The sequence below is a fragment of the Zonotrichia leucophrys genome, chromosome 2 (assembly GCF_028769735.1).
Source record: "Zonotrichia leucophrys gambelii isolate GWCS_2022_RI chromosome 2, RI_Zleu_2.0, whole genome shotgun sequence".
NCBI lineage: Eukaryota > Metazoa > Chordata > Aves > Passeriformes > Passerellidae > Zonotrichia > Zonotrichia leucophrys.
Window position 1 is genome coordinate 67729 of NC_088171.1, and position 15203 is coordinate 82931.

The 15203-nt window shown below is 47.8% G+C and overlaps 1 protein-coding gene across 3 annotated transcripts in view; it reads right to left on the reverse strand.

Moving 5' to 3' along the window:
- The window catches only part of SMARCD3 (SWI/SNF related, matrix associated, actin dependent regulator of chromatin, subfamily d, member 3), a 73483-nt gene that overhangs the window by 53132 nt on the left and 5148 nt on the right, over window positions 1–15203 (reverse strand). Inside the window, exon 1 of one of the 3 annotated variants that reach the window (XM_064703677.1) lies at window positions 1085–1152. The exons of the other annotated variants lie outside the window; for them this stretch is intronic. The gene's annotated coding sequence lies outside the window, so the exon portion shown is untranslated. Of the gene's footprint in view, window positions 1–1084; window positions 1153–15203 lie in introns of those variants that run through there. 3 annotated transcript variants of the gene reach the window in all.

The window sequence follows — 15203 nt, forward strand, 5'->3', positions numbered from 1 at the left end:
ATGAGTCATCAGAATTATCATCAACCATACTAATATTTTAGTCAATTCTGTTTACCCTCATGGAAAGCTGTCTAGTTCTACCATGCCTTTACCTCCACTTTTCCATCATCACCATCCTCACCATCCCTCTCTACGCTGTGTGCAGCAATAGCTGTGCACAAACATCAAACATCTGAGCACAGAACCAGAGCACTGCAAGCAGCAGCCACAATCCTCATCCTCTAACCCAGGGCCAGAGCAGAACTGCAGAGTATGAGAGGTTAGTAGTAAGACTTTGGTCCTTGAAGGAGAAGAGTTGGGAATACAGATTTGAATTTTTCAGAAGTGAATGAAATAGAGGAATTCTTGGTGGGTAAGCCTGAGGGAGCAGAGAAAAAGACCTATCAACAACTACCCTCAAACCAACTGCCCCCTAGTTCAGAAAGTGTATCTTCATGATATTTGGTGGTCAGAATGAGGGCTTTCGGGTGTGTTTGGTAAGAGCATCTGGAATATTCACCTGCTGTCACTCACTGACAGAACAGAGCTGAGGGAACCACTGGTTCTTCCCAATGAGGGTGGTGAGGCCCTGGCACAGGCTGTCCAGAGAAGCTGTGCCTGCCCCTAAGAGTGTTCCAGGCCAGGTTGGACAGGGCTTGGAGCAACCTGGTTTACTGGTTGGGCTGGAGAGTCCCTTCCTACTCAAACCATTCTACAATTCTCTGATTCTATGTATAATCAACAGCAACCATATCACATCTAACCCTTTCAGATATCAGTTTATTGCACAACACTTTAAAATCTTGGTATTCCTTCAGGATAGCTGCTAAAAATCCAAGTTCTGGAGTTTTGTGACTATTTTCATTTACTCTTATTAACATTGTCCTTAATGGTCCTTTGTGTCTAATGTTTATGCTTTGAAGCATTTCTACATACCTGTCACATCCACTCGTCCTTTTGTCAGACTAAACAAGTGAAACTGTTATTTACCTTCTTAAAATTCTGTACCCATTTCTCATCATACCATCTTTCCTGTCTGTTGTCTTATATATCAAGAGTTCTATTATCCTTATAGTGCAAGGATTCCATATCACCAGTTTCCTACCTCCTCGATGTTTCTCGTAGGCAGCTCCTCTCAGCACTGACTGTTCCAGGGCCTCGCAGCAGCCATCTGACTCCAGATCCCACCAATCCACTCTTTTATAACACTGTTCCTATTTGCTACAGGTGTGGCCTGTTATCACCCGGCCTGCTCCTAACCTTTAGTAACTGGTTCAGCTGCAACTCTTTGAGGGGATAAGATTCCATTCTACACCACCTTCATTCACCCATACTGTATCCCCCCAGACCTGTCAGTCCCAGTTAACCCGGCTGGAATGAGGGCAGACAGAACTGTACCTCCAGTGTCCAGGCCACATGCTCGTGTGCCATCAAGACTTTTCTGACAAGCAGAAATCTATCAAACCTCGCCAGGCTCATGGCTGCCTTCCACAACATCCTGACAGTGACAGCTCCATGTTCTCTCCATGTTCTCTGAAGTACCAGGCTGTTTCTCCTTAAGCACTATCATTGGATCACTTCTGGCACAAAGCGCCTACTCCTGTGACAAGGCCTCAGGTGCATGGCTGTGCACTGAATTGTCACCAGATACCACCTGGTTCTGTTTGTGTAGTTCACAGTCAAGCAGTTCTTCCCACATAACCTGTTATTTTCTGCTTCAACAATACCCATTTGCATCAGCAGCAAATTTCATTATTACATTGCCTATTTTTGTGCCATGGACATTAGTGAAAATATTAAATGGCACCAGTCCCCAGAGAAATCCTGAAGAAACTGCAATGTCTTTTGTGTCTTCTTTACTGAGCTCCTTCCCTACTCTGCAGTTCTGCTTTTACCTGTCTTCTGAGTTCCAGCCAAATGTTCAGATCACACTGTATCAAAGGCTTCACTCAAGTCTGGACACTGATTCCTTTGTGAGGAATCAATCTACTTATCTGAGAAAGAGTAGGCTGGTAAACTCAGGCTACTTTTTCATACCGCACATACCCTTCTCGTGCTCAGTTATTTTGTCTTTCAAAAATAATTCTTGAGCCTTGCATGGACTTAGGATTAAGGCAATGCATCTGCCTAGAGTACTCTCGCCCTTCTGCACTGTCAGAAAACCTACAGGATTTCCTATTTGTTTGTCAGGAGTCCATTACAGTTCATTTTGATGAATACTAGCAATGCTAAGAATTATGCCCTATTCTCACTGAAAGTCATTTGAAAAGTGTGTATAGTTTAAGCAAATCAATAGTAAGTAAATAAGGACTGAAGGATGTATTCATAGACAAAGCTGCTTAAGAATTGAGCACTAGGAGGCTGGAGAAAGGACAGAACCAAAGAAGGAAAACAGAGCAGTCTTGGCATGGACTGTCATAAATCCAGGTCCCTCTTCAGCTGAACTGGAAGGACAATTAACAGGGGAATACAATCATGTCAGCCTTAGAACATGATGGAACTGAGAGCAAGCAATAGTGGTGATCATAACAGAAACTGCATTGCCAGACAAGGCAAAATGTCTTTTAAAATTATTTTATTTGGCAGAATAATTACAGCAGTTACAGATTACTCCAAAAAGTCAAAGCTAATCTCAAACAGTACATCATTACAGCAAAGTATGGCTTTGGAAAAAAACCAATGGCAGCCAACAGGAAATGGCAAATGTGTCTTAGAGGCAATGTAGTAAAACATTATATGCCTGAAATTCTTAATAGAAACATAATTTGTATGTAATTTGTATGTAACATTACTGAAAAGTTATAAACAAGTAATAAAAACAAGTGGAAGGAAAATTACTACCATGGACTCCAAGGTGGGTTTTACACACAGATTTTTTTACCTTCTTCAAAGATCTAAAAGAGAGAAGCAAAATATTTGTAGATTAAATCCTCACACAAGAAGATTTTGGAAAAGTTTCACAGCCAATCAGGAGAAAGGATAAAAAACTCAACACGGCCTAAAATGTTAGACAGGAGATTTAAACTTGAAAAGATCAAGCTGGTGGAAGATAAATCCTGAGGTGGAAGAACTGTGCTGTGTGTGTAGGGCAGGTAGGATGGTTTGCTAATCCTTTCAGCGCCGACTCACCCAGAACATAAATCTGTGTATGGAATCACAGGACCCTGAGCACAGCAGCTCGTGGCACAGTGACACGATTACAGCCCTTGGGCTCCAGCTGGACAATGGGCTTTGGCTAAGGCTCATGTGAGCAACTGAGCATTGCAGGAGTGCAAACGGCCTGGCTGCAGCACAGCACAGTGGTTTGTGTGCTCCTGTCCGCCAGCAGAGCACGGGCGCAGCAGGCTGGCAGCTCCCAGCTCAGAGGCACGAGCTGCCTTTGGGCACAGCAGGCTGGCAGCTCCCAGCTCCCAGCTCAGAGGCACGGGCTGCCTTTGGGCACAGCAGGCTGGCAGCTCCCAGCTCAGAGGCACGGGCTGCCTTTGGGCACAGCAGGCTGGCAGCTCCCAGCTCAGAGGCACGGCTGCCTTTGGGCACAGCAGGCTGGCAGCTCCCAATTCCAGCTCAGGACAAGGCTGCCTTTGGGCACAGCAGGCTGGCAGCTCCCAGCTCAGAGCCCAAGCTGCCTTTGGGCACAGCAGGCTGGCAGCTCCCAGTCCAAGAGGCATGGGCTGCCTTTGGGCACAGCAGGCTGGCAGCTCCCAGCTCAGAGACACGGGCTGCCTTTGGGCACAGCAGGCTGGCAGCTCCCAAATTCCAGCTCAGAGGCACGAGCTGCCTTTGGGCACAGCAGGCTGGCAGCTCCCAGCTCAGAGGCCCAAGCTGCCTTTGGGCACAGCAGGCTGGCAGCTCCCAGCTCAGAGGCACGGGCTGCCTTTGGGCACAGCAGGCTGGCAGCTCCCAGCTCAGAGGCACGGGCTGCCTTTGGGCACAGCAGGCTGGCAGCTCCCAAATTCCAGCTCAGAGGCACAAGCTGCCTTTGGGCACAGCAGGCTGGCAGCTCCCAGCTCAGAGGCACGGGCTGCCTTTGGGCACAGCAGGCTGGCAGCTCCCAGCTCAGAGACACGGGCTGCCTTTGGGCACAGCAGGCTGGCAGCTCACAGCTCCGAGACACGGGTGCCTTTGGGCACAGCAGGCTGGCAGCTCCCAGATGAGAAGCCCAAGCTGCCTTTGGGCACAGCAGGCTGGCAGCTCCCAGCTCAGAGGCACGGGCTGCCTTTGGGCACAGCAGGCTGGCAGCTCCCAGCTCCCAGCTCAGAGGCACAAGCTGCCTTTGGCCAGGGTCACTCAGCACATCGCAGCCATCCCCGCAGAAAGCACCTCTGAGCCACCAGGCACACGAGTGCTGCCACAAGCTATTTGTTAAATCAGCTTCAAAACGTGCACAAGAGGCTAATTTGAATCATTCTGGCATTCAGTGCTTTTCAAAACAGAGTTTACTTTGGAGAACTTCCAGGAGAGGGATGTGTTTGTGCAGGGCCATGAACTGTCAGAGGGAGAAGAGCTGAGTGTTGTACTTTGTGTCACATTCTCTGTCACATGCCACAATCCTTCCCATTCTCGGGCTCTCTAGTTTCTGGTGCCTGAGAGTGCAGGGAGGTTCAGCTAAGAACAATGTCGTCTCTGACCTTGACAGTCTGCAGATGAAGCCAGAGGATGGAAATAGAAGGAGCACAGTGGAATGGAGAACACCAGTCATCCCGACAGGCATGCCAGCTGTCTGGCTACCCTTGTTTGGAACAGCCTCCGAATTCCTACCCTCTGCACCCATCCTCGACACCTGCTTTCACATCAATTTATACTCTGCCTGCAACTTGAAACCATAAAAATAATACACTTGTGGGAGATTTTGTCTACCTTATTGTCTCTTGGGCAGTAACTATGCTTCCTTCTTCAAAGAGATTCCCCAGTGTTCTGATACACAGATCAGAATACACAGCCCAGCTGGTATATATACATGTGATACAGCAACACCAAATGCTAGCTATACATAGTATGCCAAATAATAATACATAAATATCTGCTAAGGTTATAGAGAGAAAGGCTTTCTAAATTGTTATTGTAAGTCTGAGATACCATGAAAATTGAAGCAGTATTTCTTTAAATACTTTTAGTTCAGATCTTGGACATTAATCTCCAGTAGGGTATTCACCTAATCTAAACAAGAATGAAACAAACCTAAAAAATTAGTGAAAAGTTTATGTAATGGAAAGTTAATCACTAATATTGCAATAATAAGAAATACAGGGAGCTAAGAAATATTCCAACACAAAAAAAGCTTGTCGTATTTCTGTTCTTCAGAAAAGGTTTTTCTGTCTATCACATAACTTACTCCTTTTCTGCTGCATTTGATCTTTAGCAACTCTTCTACTTGGCTGATTTTATTTTAACAGTTACTAATTTTTTCTTATCTTCTGTTTCTCCACCTCCTTCTATTTGAGTCAATCCTTCCTCTCCCCAGTTCAAGCTCCTGCTGTTGCACATCACAAAACTGCAATTCTGTCTCTTCTGAACTTTGCAAATATTTTTTTTTCACTCTGATTAAATCCTCTTGGAATGCCAGAGGCAAAAATTTGCTCTGAAATTGTCTATATGCAGTACAGATACTGCATATAGATCAGGGCCCAATTCTGCATCCCTCTGCATCCCATCAGCCTTATGCATTTGCTGATTTTATCCTGCCCTGCATCCACTTTTGCCATGCAATCCCAGGATGCCTTTTCTCTTCCACAGTGCTGCAAGGAGTCAACAGCTCCTAGTAAGAAATTATTTAATCAAAATCAGTTCCAGACCTGCATCTCTCTCCTGTTATGGTCTTATTGTAAGGCTTATGATCTTCCCTTACACTTCAACTCAATTTGTCTATCAAAAAGAAAAAAACCTCTTGCCTGCCTGCAGAAACAAGACATTTCAAACCAGACAAAGCCCTGAAGAACACCCCCAGAAAATTACTGTTCTGTCTGGCAGCTGGTGAAGAATGGACGACATACAACTCCAATAACTAATATTTCAGTTCCTGATCCTGTTGCAGTCTCCCTGTAGCAAAGCATCTGAGGGAGCAGGAACATGTGAAATGCTTTCTCTGCCATTTGCCTGTGGCTGGAGAGCAGAGGGCCCTCAGTCCCTGTCTTCAGACTGATGACGCTGTGACACATTCTCCTGATTCCTGCAGCAATGGTGCCGTATCTGCTCCCAGGCTGACAGCCTCCTCTGCCTCCTCCAGAAGCTTCTGAACACCCGCGTGTTGGAGATGCTCTCTCTGGTCCCTTTTCACCCTGATCATGCACTGGATTCGGGGTAGCTGACACCCCCCAGGATGGGAGTGCTGTGATGGCTGCAGCCTTTCGGACCCTTCAGCAAGGGCAGGCTGGGGGTGAGGAGGAAGAGCTGCCCTTCAGCCCCTCAGTGTGTGGCTGGAGCACACAGAGCTCCCTCTGGGGATGGACAGAGCACGAGCTGGGAGCCTGCAGACCAGAGTCAGGATCAAAGCTCTCGGGTGGACCAGCATGCAGTGCCATGGTAGGTGTCTGCTGCACACCACCTGCTGAGGGAGAAATAGTGAGACAGCAGGAAAAATCCCCATGTCCACAGCCTCTGGTCTTCATGGAAGACTTCAGCCACCCCAGTGTCTGCTGAGGGCATAGCAGAGCATGGCACAATCAACCCATGAGGCTTCTGGTCACACTGACCATAAACTCCTAACATGGGCAACTGAGGAGCAGACACAGAGGTCTTCTGCTGGGCATGGAAGAACTGGTCAGGAATGGGAAGGTCAGAGCAGCCTTGGCTAGACCATGAGATGGTATTTCAGGAACATGAGAGGATGGACCAGGGTAGAAAGCAATCAATAAATTGGAAAGAAGAGAGTTCCAGGAGATCTGGTTGATTTTCAAAGCTCTCCAAATTCAAGACTGGTTCATCCCACAGGCAGGAAACAAATCAAAAGCAGCAGGAAGCCTGCATGCATGAACAAGGAGCTCCTGACTGAGCTGAAGCATTGCAAGAGGCAGAGGCAGGGACAGGTGACCCAGGAAGAATACAGAGACAGTGTCCAAGAATGCAGGGATGTCATCAAGATGACAAAAGCCCACCTGCAGTTGAATCTAGGGAGGAACACGAAGGGAGGACAGAAAGGTTTTTACAAATATTTCAGCAGTCAAAGACAGATATGTGAAAATGTAGCCTTACTGGGGAGGGATTTGCTGAGAATGAACACAGAATAAGTTGAAGTACTGAATGCCCTCTTTGCATCTTTCTTTATTGGCAAGATTGGCTATCAGGAATTCCAGGCTCCTAAGACCAGTCTGGAGCAAGGAAGACTTGATGTCAGTGAAGGAAGACAAGATTAGGGAATGTTTGAACCAGGTGGACATACACAACAGGTGAACAGGTTTTTACTTAGAAAAGGTTGCCCAAAGAGCAAATTTGCTCCATCACTGTAGATATTCAGAAGATCACTGAACTTGGTAGTCAGCAAATTGCTCAAGCTGACCCAGCTCTGAGATGGGAGGTTGGAGTGCACAATCTCAAGAGGTCATTTTAAACTTCAACCATTCTGTGATTTTATGATTCTACTCAGGAAAGACTTAAGCATGACAAGCAACTCAATCAACTTGGCCAATCAACATGTGGTGAATTTGTATGAGAAACCACAGCCTGGAGACTGGAGCTGAAACAAGGCAAGGACAAAACACGTGGAGTGCCTTTACCTGCAAGCATATATTCAAGTCCAGCAGCAGCGATTGAAAGTGGCTTTTGCCTTAAAAGGTACGTATTAGGGAGCAAAACAGTATGCCAATGAAGGTAAGTAATGCATTTCTGTTTTGCTGTCCTTTAATGCAGGACTAGAAGGAAGCTACTGGAATGAAAAGCAGACTGTTGATGAAAAAAACTAAACACTGCTTAGTAATACCTACACACAACACATAGAAATGCATTCAAAATGCTGCTTCTAAAATAGTTTTCTCAGTTGATCACTTTGAAATTATCACTGTTCCATTAGTGCTTCTGCGTCCCATGCCTCATATTTAAAAAAGATGAAAACATCAAACCATGCTTCAATCCTACTTCTGGTGCCAAATATGAGTTGGCTCCCTTAGAAAAGAATCACGGTGGGTTTAGAAGAAGTGGTGCCTGTTATACATAATTTGCTTACTTTATTAGCAGTTCTTATGTGGTGGATCCAGTGCAGATAAGCCTGTCAGTCTCTCTGCACAATTCTACTTTCAGACACCAGAAAGGGCTGCTGAGATGCAGACTCTTGGCATATACGTTGTTTTCTGTTTTTTCAGATCTGTCTTTGAAAGATCGGCTTTGAAAGAATCAACATCAAACACTCTCTGATGCCTCTCTGGATAGCAAAAATCCAACTTTCCTTATGGGGAGCTGCAAAGAGCTCTTTAATGCTGGCAATTAGCAAGGAACTGCCCAGATGAAACAACACTGCACAATTCATCAGTTTTACACAGGGAGCAGGAACACTTCCAGTTCACTCCTCCCGGCCAGCTGCAGGATCAGAGCACCCGAATGCGCTGATCCACAGCCTCTGCTCCAGGGAGGAGCAACACGAGCTGGGTGCCTGCGCTGAGGACTCTGCACAGCCCCCCAGCACCCTCCGTCCGTTGCCATGGCAACAGAGAGATGCCTTCCTGTTGCCAAGGAGACAGCCACTGCTCTTGGAGACTGTGCCCAAAGCATTTCAGCATCTTTAAGATCATAAGAGTTTTACACAGTCATAATCACCTCCCCCAGTTAAGCACATCAATCATTCTTCCATTCCTGTTTTCAGAATATGTTTTAAGCGTTTTGCTATATAATATGTCAGATTATCTCTAATATCTGGTTTTGATATCAACACTTAAAATGACATTGTCAACCTACACACCTCTGCATGCCTGTCTTTTCTCCTGCTGTCCTGCTGCTCTTTCAATTCACTCTCACTGATCTAATGTGCAATAGAACGGATCCCTTCCCCTCCATAGGCTTCCTGTGGTCTAGAACTGCACTTCCAGGAAAGCTGGCTGGCCAATGGCAGCGTGCATCTCTGCTCTGTCTTTGCCACCAGTTTTAGCCAGCACACGTCTGTAAAATCAGCCGGCTCTGTGCGCCGGGGGCCCCCGGCAGCAGCAGCGGCGGCAGAGGCTGCCAGCCGGGGCGGGAGCAGCGCCCGCCGCAGGCTCAGCCCGGACACGGTCCTGGCAGCTCCGCACTGCCCGGCTCAGCCCGGCTCAGCCCGGACACGGTCCTGGCAGGTCCGCACTGCCCGGCTCAGCCCGGCTCAGCCCGGACACGGTCCTGGCAGCTCCGCACTGCCCGGCTCAGCCCGGCTCAGCCCGGACACGGTCCTGGCAGGTCCGCACTGCCCGGCTCAGCCCGGACACGGTCCTGGCAGGTCCGCACTGCCCGGCTCAGCCCGGCTCAGCCCGGACACGGTCCTGGCAGGTCCGCACTGCCCGGCTCAGCCCGGACACGGTCCTGGCAGGTCCGCACTGCCCGGCTCAGCCCGGACACGGTCCTGGCAGGGCCGCACTGCCCCGCTGCGGCCGCCTTGGCCAGCTCACCGGGGGGAGCTCCTGCAGCACGGGACCTGCGTGGAGGTGGCACTGCATTGCAGCCGTGCAGGAGGAGCAAGGCAGTTCCCTGGGCTGCAGGATGCACTGCTGGTGCCACCCAATCCCGTTTCACATTCTCTCTCCTCCCTCACCCAAGCCTTTTCCCCATCCTTCTGAAAAGACTGCACTGATAGTTAAGATTTGCAACTTGAGGAGGAGTGTCAGCTGAAACAGCGGCCTCTTGCTCCACATCCCTGATGTGGGGAAGGAGACCCTGCTGGGGTCTGAGCTCAAGGATCAGTAGTCAGCTTCCCTCATAATGGGGAAGTCTGGTGGCTTGGCGTTCCTGGCAGCAGAGGGACCCCTTCTCCACCCCTATGCCTCAATTTACTGACTGAATGCACTGCAGCGCCCCGAGAGCGAAGGGGAACATGCTCCACTCACTAATCACAGAGTACAAGTACAGAACCATTTAGGTTGGAAAAGACCTTCAAGATCATCAAATACAACACACTCCAGCACTGCCAAGTCCACCATTAAGCCATGCCCACAAGTGTCATGTCTACATGTCTTTTATCTTCCCTCCAGGAACGGCAACCCCAATACTTTCTTGAGAAGCCTGTGCTGGGCTTCAGAACCCTTTCACTAAATAAGTATTTCCCAACAACTTGAACCCATTCTCCAGGCTGAGCTCCTTCCCAGCTCCCTCAGCCCCTCCTGGGGCTCCAGTCCCATCCCAGCCCTGCTCCCTGGACACGCTCCAGCCCCTCCTGGGGCTCCATTCCCCTCCCAGCTCCCTCAGCCCCTCCTGGGGCTCCAGTCCCATCCCAGCTCCATTTCCTGAACAGGCTCCATTCCCATCCCAGCTCCATTTCCTGAACAGGCTCCATTCCCCTCCCAGCTCCCTCAGCCCCTCCTGGGGCTCCATTCCCCTCCCAGCTCCCTCAGCCCCTCCTGGGGCTCCAGTCCCATCCCAGCCCTGCTCCCTGGCCACGCTCCAGCCCCTCCAAGTCCTTGTCTCGAGGGCCCAGAGCTGCCCCCAGCACTGGAGGTGGCTCAGCAGGGCCAGCACAGGCACCAGCCCTGCCCTGGGGCTGTGCCCACACCATGCAGGTACAAGCCAGGTGCCATTGGCTCCTGCCCACCTGGGGCCATCCGGGCTGGCTTTCAACTGAAAAAAAAACCAACACCCAGAATACTTTGTGCTAGTTTTACGCCTGTTGCTTCATAATTTCATCACATGCCTGTATCTTCTATAAATTCTAAGTCCATTTGTGCTTTACCTTTCCTCAGTTGTGGCTGATGATCTCTAGCACTTGTACCTTCATATTTCACTTCTCTAAAGAATTCTCACATGCCTCCTCTGATGGAAATCTCTCCACCTCTCAGTGATTAGTGATCCTAATCACTTTTTCTAGAATTCCTCTTGTTCTACTAGTCACTGCATCTTAAGGGATGCGAAACTCCATTCTCTCTTCACAACACGGGAGAGCCACAGATTTATACAATATTACAACAGTAACTTCAGCTTTGTTAATTCATTTCCTGTAATATCCAACATCGAAGTTTCCATTTTAATCACTACTGTTAAGCTCGGGTTTACAGAGAACTCTCTATAAAGGTGCCAAGATTTCTTTCCTGAGCTGAAAGAGATCATTTTAGCAATGATGTGGCTACATTAGCAGGTTTATTTTCTTTATGCACTTTACATATAAATTTATTCTGCCATATTATCATCCAGTTTTGAAACACTCTTCCCTAATCCTAAGAGACAGATTTAGGTTCTGCTGCACAAATAATGTTGCATTATCATCTAATTTTGTTGCTTCATTACTTAGACTTTGGAAATCATTCATCATACACTGAGCACCAATGGGGAACCAAAAAAAGCACAGAAACACAACATTTATTCATCCTTCTTCAGCCACTTCCATCAGCAACTCCTGGTGTCCCAGGGATTGCTCTAATCCAGCTTAGATCTCTTATATCTCATGCCTGCAGTTTCCTAAAGGCTCATCAGTCAGTGCAAGTCTGCTCTTGGGCTTTGTCGCCATTATCCCTCGACTAACAGGCTAACAGAGTCTCTCTTTTTCCGTAGCACTTTCCCATTTACTTATTATCCCCTTTGCATGGAGAACCTCCTCGACTGCCTCACCTTAAAGAGGAAGAGGTGTTGGGGCTCATTTGTGTCCTTTTTTGAGGACAAATGGTTGGGTGAGTTAGCCCTCACCTAACCCTCACCTTGCAGCACACTTACATTCCCGGCAAATCCCAGCAGAAGTGCCAATGGCTGCCCTGGGGAAGGACAGCCCCAGGCACCAGGATGTGCCCAGGAGCAGTTTGTCAGACAGAGACCCCAGTGGAAGGCGCAGGGCACCTGGGCTGCCCTGGCCACGGAGCCAGGAGGGGATCCTGCCCCTCACTGCAGCACCACAGCTGAGTGCTGTGCCCGGCCAGAGGACACGACACACTGGGGAGGGCACAGAGCAGCCATGAACCTGACTAAGGGACTGTGAGGAAAGGCCGGGAGTGCCGGCACTGCTCAGTCTGGAGAAGGCTCGTTAATAGATATAAACTCCTGATGGGACCGTGCAAAGGGGATGGATCCAGGCTCCTGTCAGTGGTGCCCAGTGACAGGATCTGATGCCACAGGCACAAACTGAGGCACAAGAGGTTCCCTTGGCACACCAACACATAGTGTTTTACGGTGGGGGTGACAGGTTGCCCAGACAGGTTGCAGAGTCTCCCAGCTTGGAGATATTGAAAGGCTGTCTGGACATGGTCCAACCAGTTCTGCTTGATGACCTCCAGAGAGCCCTTCCAACGTCAACCATTGTATGAGTCGCTGCTTTTTCTTACTGCTTACAAGGAGTTTTCTTTCTTGACTATCTATTTCCCTTGTTAGCTTTTATATTCTTTGGAAACCTGGCTGAGAGCCATTTTCAAAACACTGAAATGCAATATGCTGACAAGCCCACTTTTATTCACATGACCTATAAAAGAATTCTAATCCTAATAAAACAGGGACACAATGGAGAACAGAGTAAGAACATAACAGACTCATGGGGCACATGTGTTTGTCTCTACAGAACACACGGTGACTCCTTACCTGCAGTGCCACACTTACACATCAAGTCTTCAAACAAAAAACAGGACTCCACTAATTACAACTTTGTGTGCAATTTACATTGTTACAGATATTAACAGGTGAGGATGGCTGCAGCACTTGACAGAAGCATTCAGTCAGAAAATAAAATTTGACGAAGTTATGAAGAGCTGGACAGAAGACATTACAGAACACAGTATCAGTCAGTACTGGCTTTTTATCACACTGCAGCCAGTGCTGGCCACATCTCTAAAAGCATCCAGCAGAATTATAACCATGCAGATATAGAAAGACTACATACAAAGTAATCCTCTTATGGAGAGGAGCTGAGGCAGACTGTCCATTTAAATTGCAGAGGAGGGGGAAATATAAAGAATAAAAATTGTCACTGTGATGAAAGGAGCACATTATCTTGTAACAAAAGAACTTGAGGATCACCAACAAAAATGGAGGACTAAGTTCAAAATGAATTAAATGTTTTTCATGTGAGATAGGCAGCCTGGGGCACTAACTGACGTAGGACTTGCCAAGAGACACTGAAGATGCAAAAAGCAGTAAGTAGATAAGAAGCATCCAGTTTTCTCAAATCTGTAAACCACTTGGCAAAGCCTGTATGTGCCAAATGTCCATAGGACACACGCCACCATTTACTTCAGAGGATGGTGGAGACTGAAAACACCAGACAGCCCAGAGCAAAGCTATGACAGCAGATTCTTCTCAGGTGCCCTGGCTGGTCTGTGCACATCCCAGGGAGATCTAGGCATAGATCTAGATCTGTGCTGCTCTTAGCAGCCCACACTGGTTCACTTCCTTACTGAGATAGGTCTGGACTACCAAGCACGAAACTGGCACAGGAATTACTTACAAACCACATACAGATACCGTTGGACTAGAGACTTTGGTTCATACAAGAATGTAAAGTATTAAGAGAACAAGCAGAGGGGCACAGACAGCAGGCATGGGGGGATTATTCCTGTTTGCACTTGTCAGAGCTCACCTGCGGCCCACAGTACAAGACAAACATGGACCTGTTGGAGCAAGCCCAGAGGAGGCCACAGGGATGCTCTGAGGGCTGAAGCCCCTCTGCTCTGGAGATGGGCTGAGAGAGACAAGAGAGAAGAAGAGGCTCCAGGGAGATTTTCTTGTGGCCTTCCAGTACTTAAAGGGAGCTTGTAGAAAGACAGAGAGAGACCTTTTACCTTTTACCAAGGCCTGTAAGACAGGACAAGGGACAACACTTTTAAACTGCTGTTTTAAAGAGGGCAATTTTAGATTAGACCTAAGGAAGACATCTTTTACAATGAGGGAGGTAAATGCTGGAACACAGCTAGGTGATCTGTGAAGGTCCCTTCCAACCCATACCATTCTATCCCACAGTGAATGAGCTTTGCGCTTTCTCCTGCAACTGCTAAGATTGGCTCCTGTCCACACTGAGTGATCAAACTGCCAGCCCATTCAGTTACTGTGCGGCTACCCCTATGAACTCAGGGAACAAACAAGAATAAAACCTCTCAAGTAACCTTCCACTATGTCCTCTCTCTATCATGAAAATGGAAAGCTTAAAAATCTGCAAGTAACATTTTAAAATCATTCCTCACTGGTCTCACAGCTGCAAACAGATTTAAAAATGATTTTAAACAGCTCTTCTGTTCCATGTAGACAACACCTTTTAACGGGAAATTCTGCCATTGCCATGAATCATAGTATTTTCCAGGGGAAAATTACTTGTTTAATTCTTTAAAATGAATGCATTTATAAATTTTCAATATCATACTTTGTTGGGCCTTGCAATGTCACCAAGTGAAGTCAAATTTCTTTCACATCACAGACTCATAGAACATTAAGGGGCTGGAGTGGGCTAACAGCTGATCCAGTCCCAGGCCCTCTGCCCTGGGCAGGGACAGCTCCCCTGGCCTGACCCAGCCCGGCTCTGAGCCCTGCCAGGGGCACCCACAGCCCTCGTGGGCAGCGTGCCAGTGTCCAGCTACCTTCACAGGAAACATTTCCTCCCAGTATCTAACCTGAATTTCCCCTCTTTCAGTCTGTACCCATTACTCCTTTGTTGGGAATTTAGCTGCTAGAAAATGGAAAAGTACAAAACCATGGCTAATTCCAAGTCCGGCACCTGCAAGATAACAGTGTCCTTGGGCCTAGCTGTGGTAGAATAACAAACAGTGAAAGAGGCATGAGAAAAGAGACATGTAACCCCTAAGGAATGAAGAAGAGTTGATGGTATAGTTTAACCAATAGATTGCTTAGCTTACAGAATATTCATAAGCTTATTACTTGCTGTATAAGTGTCTGATGCTCTCTTCAATAAACAGAATTTGCTTATCACTCATATTGAGTGTCTGAGTCTCCCCTCACCGACAAATAGCTCGTCCCCGACAAAAGCCCACATTTTTTCTCTGTAACACTCCTTTTCCTGTTACTGCAGTTACTGACAAAGATCCCTCTCCAGCTCCCCTGCAGCCCCTGCAGACACTTCCACACAACCTTCTCTTCTCCAGACTGAACAGCCCCAGCTTTCTCCACAGGGGAGAAAGGGAGCCTGTCTCCAGAGGGGA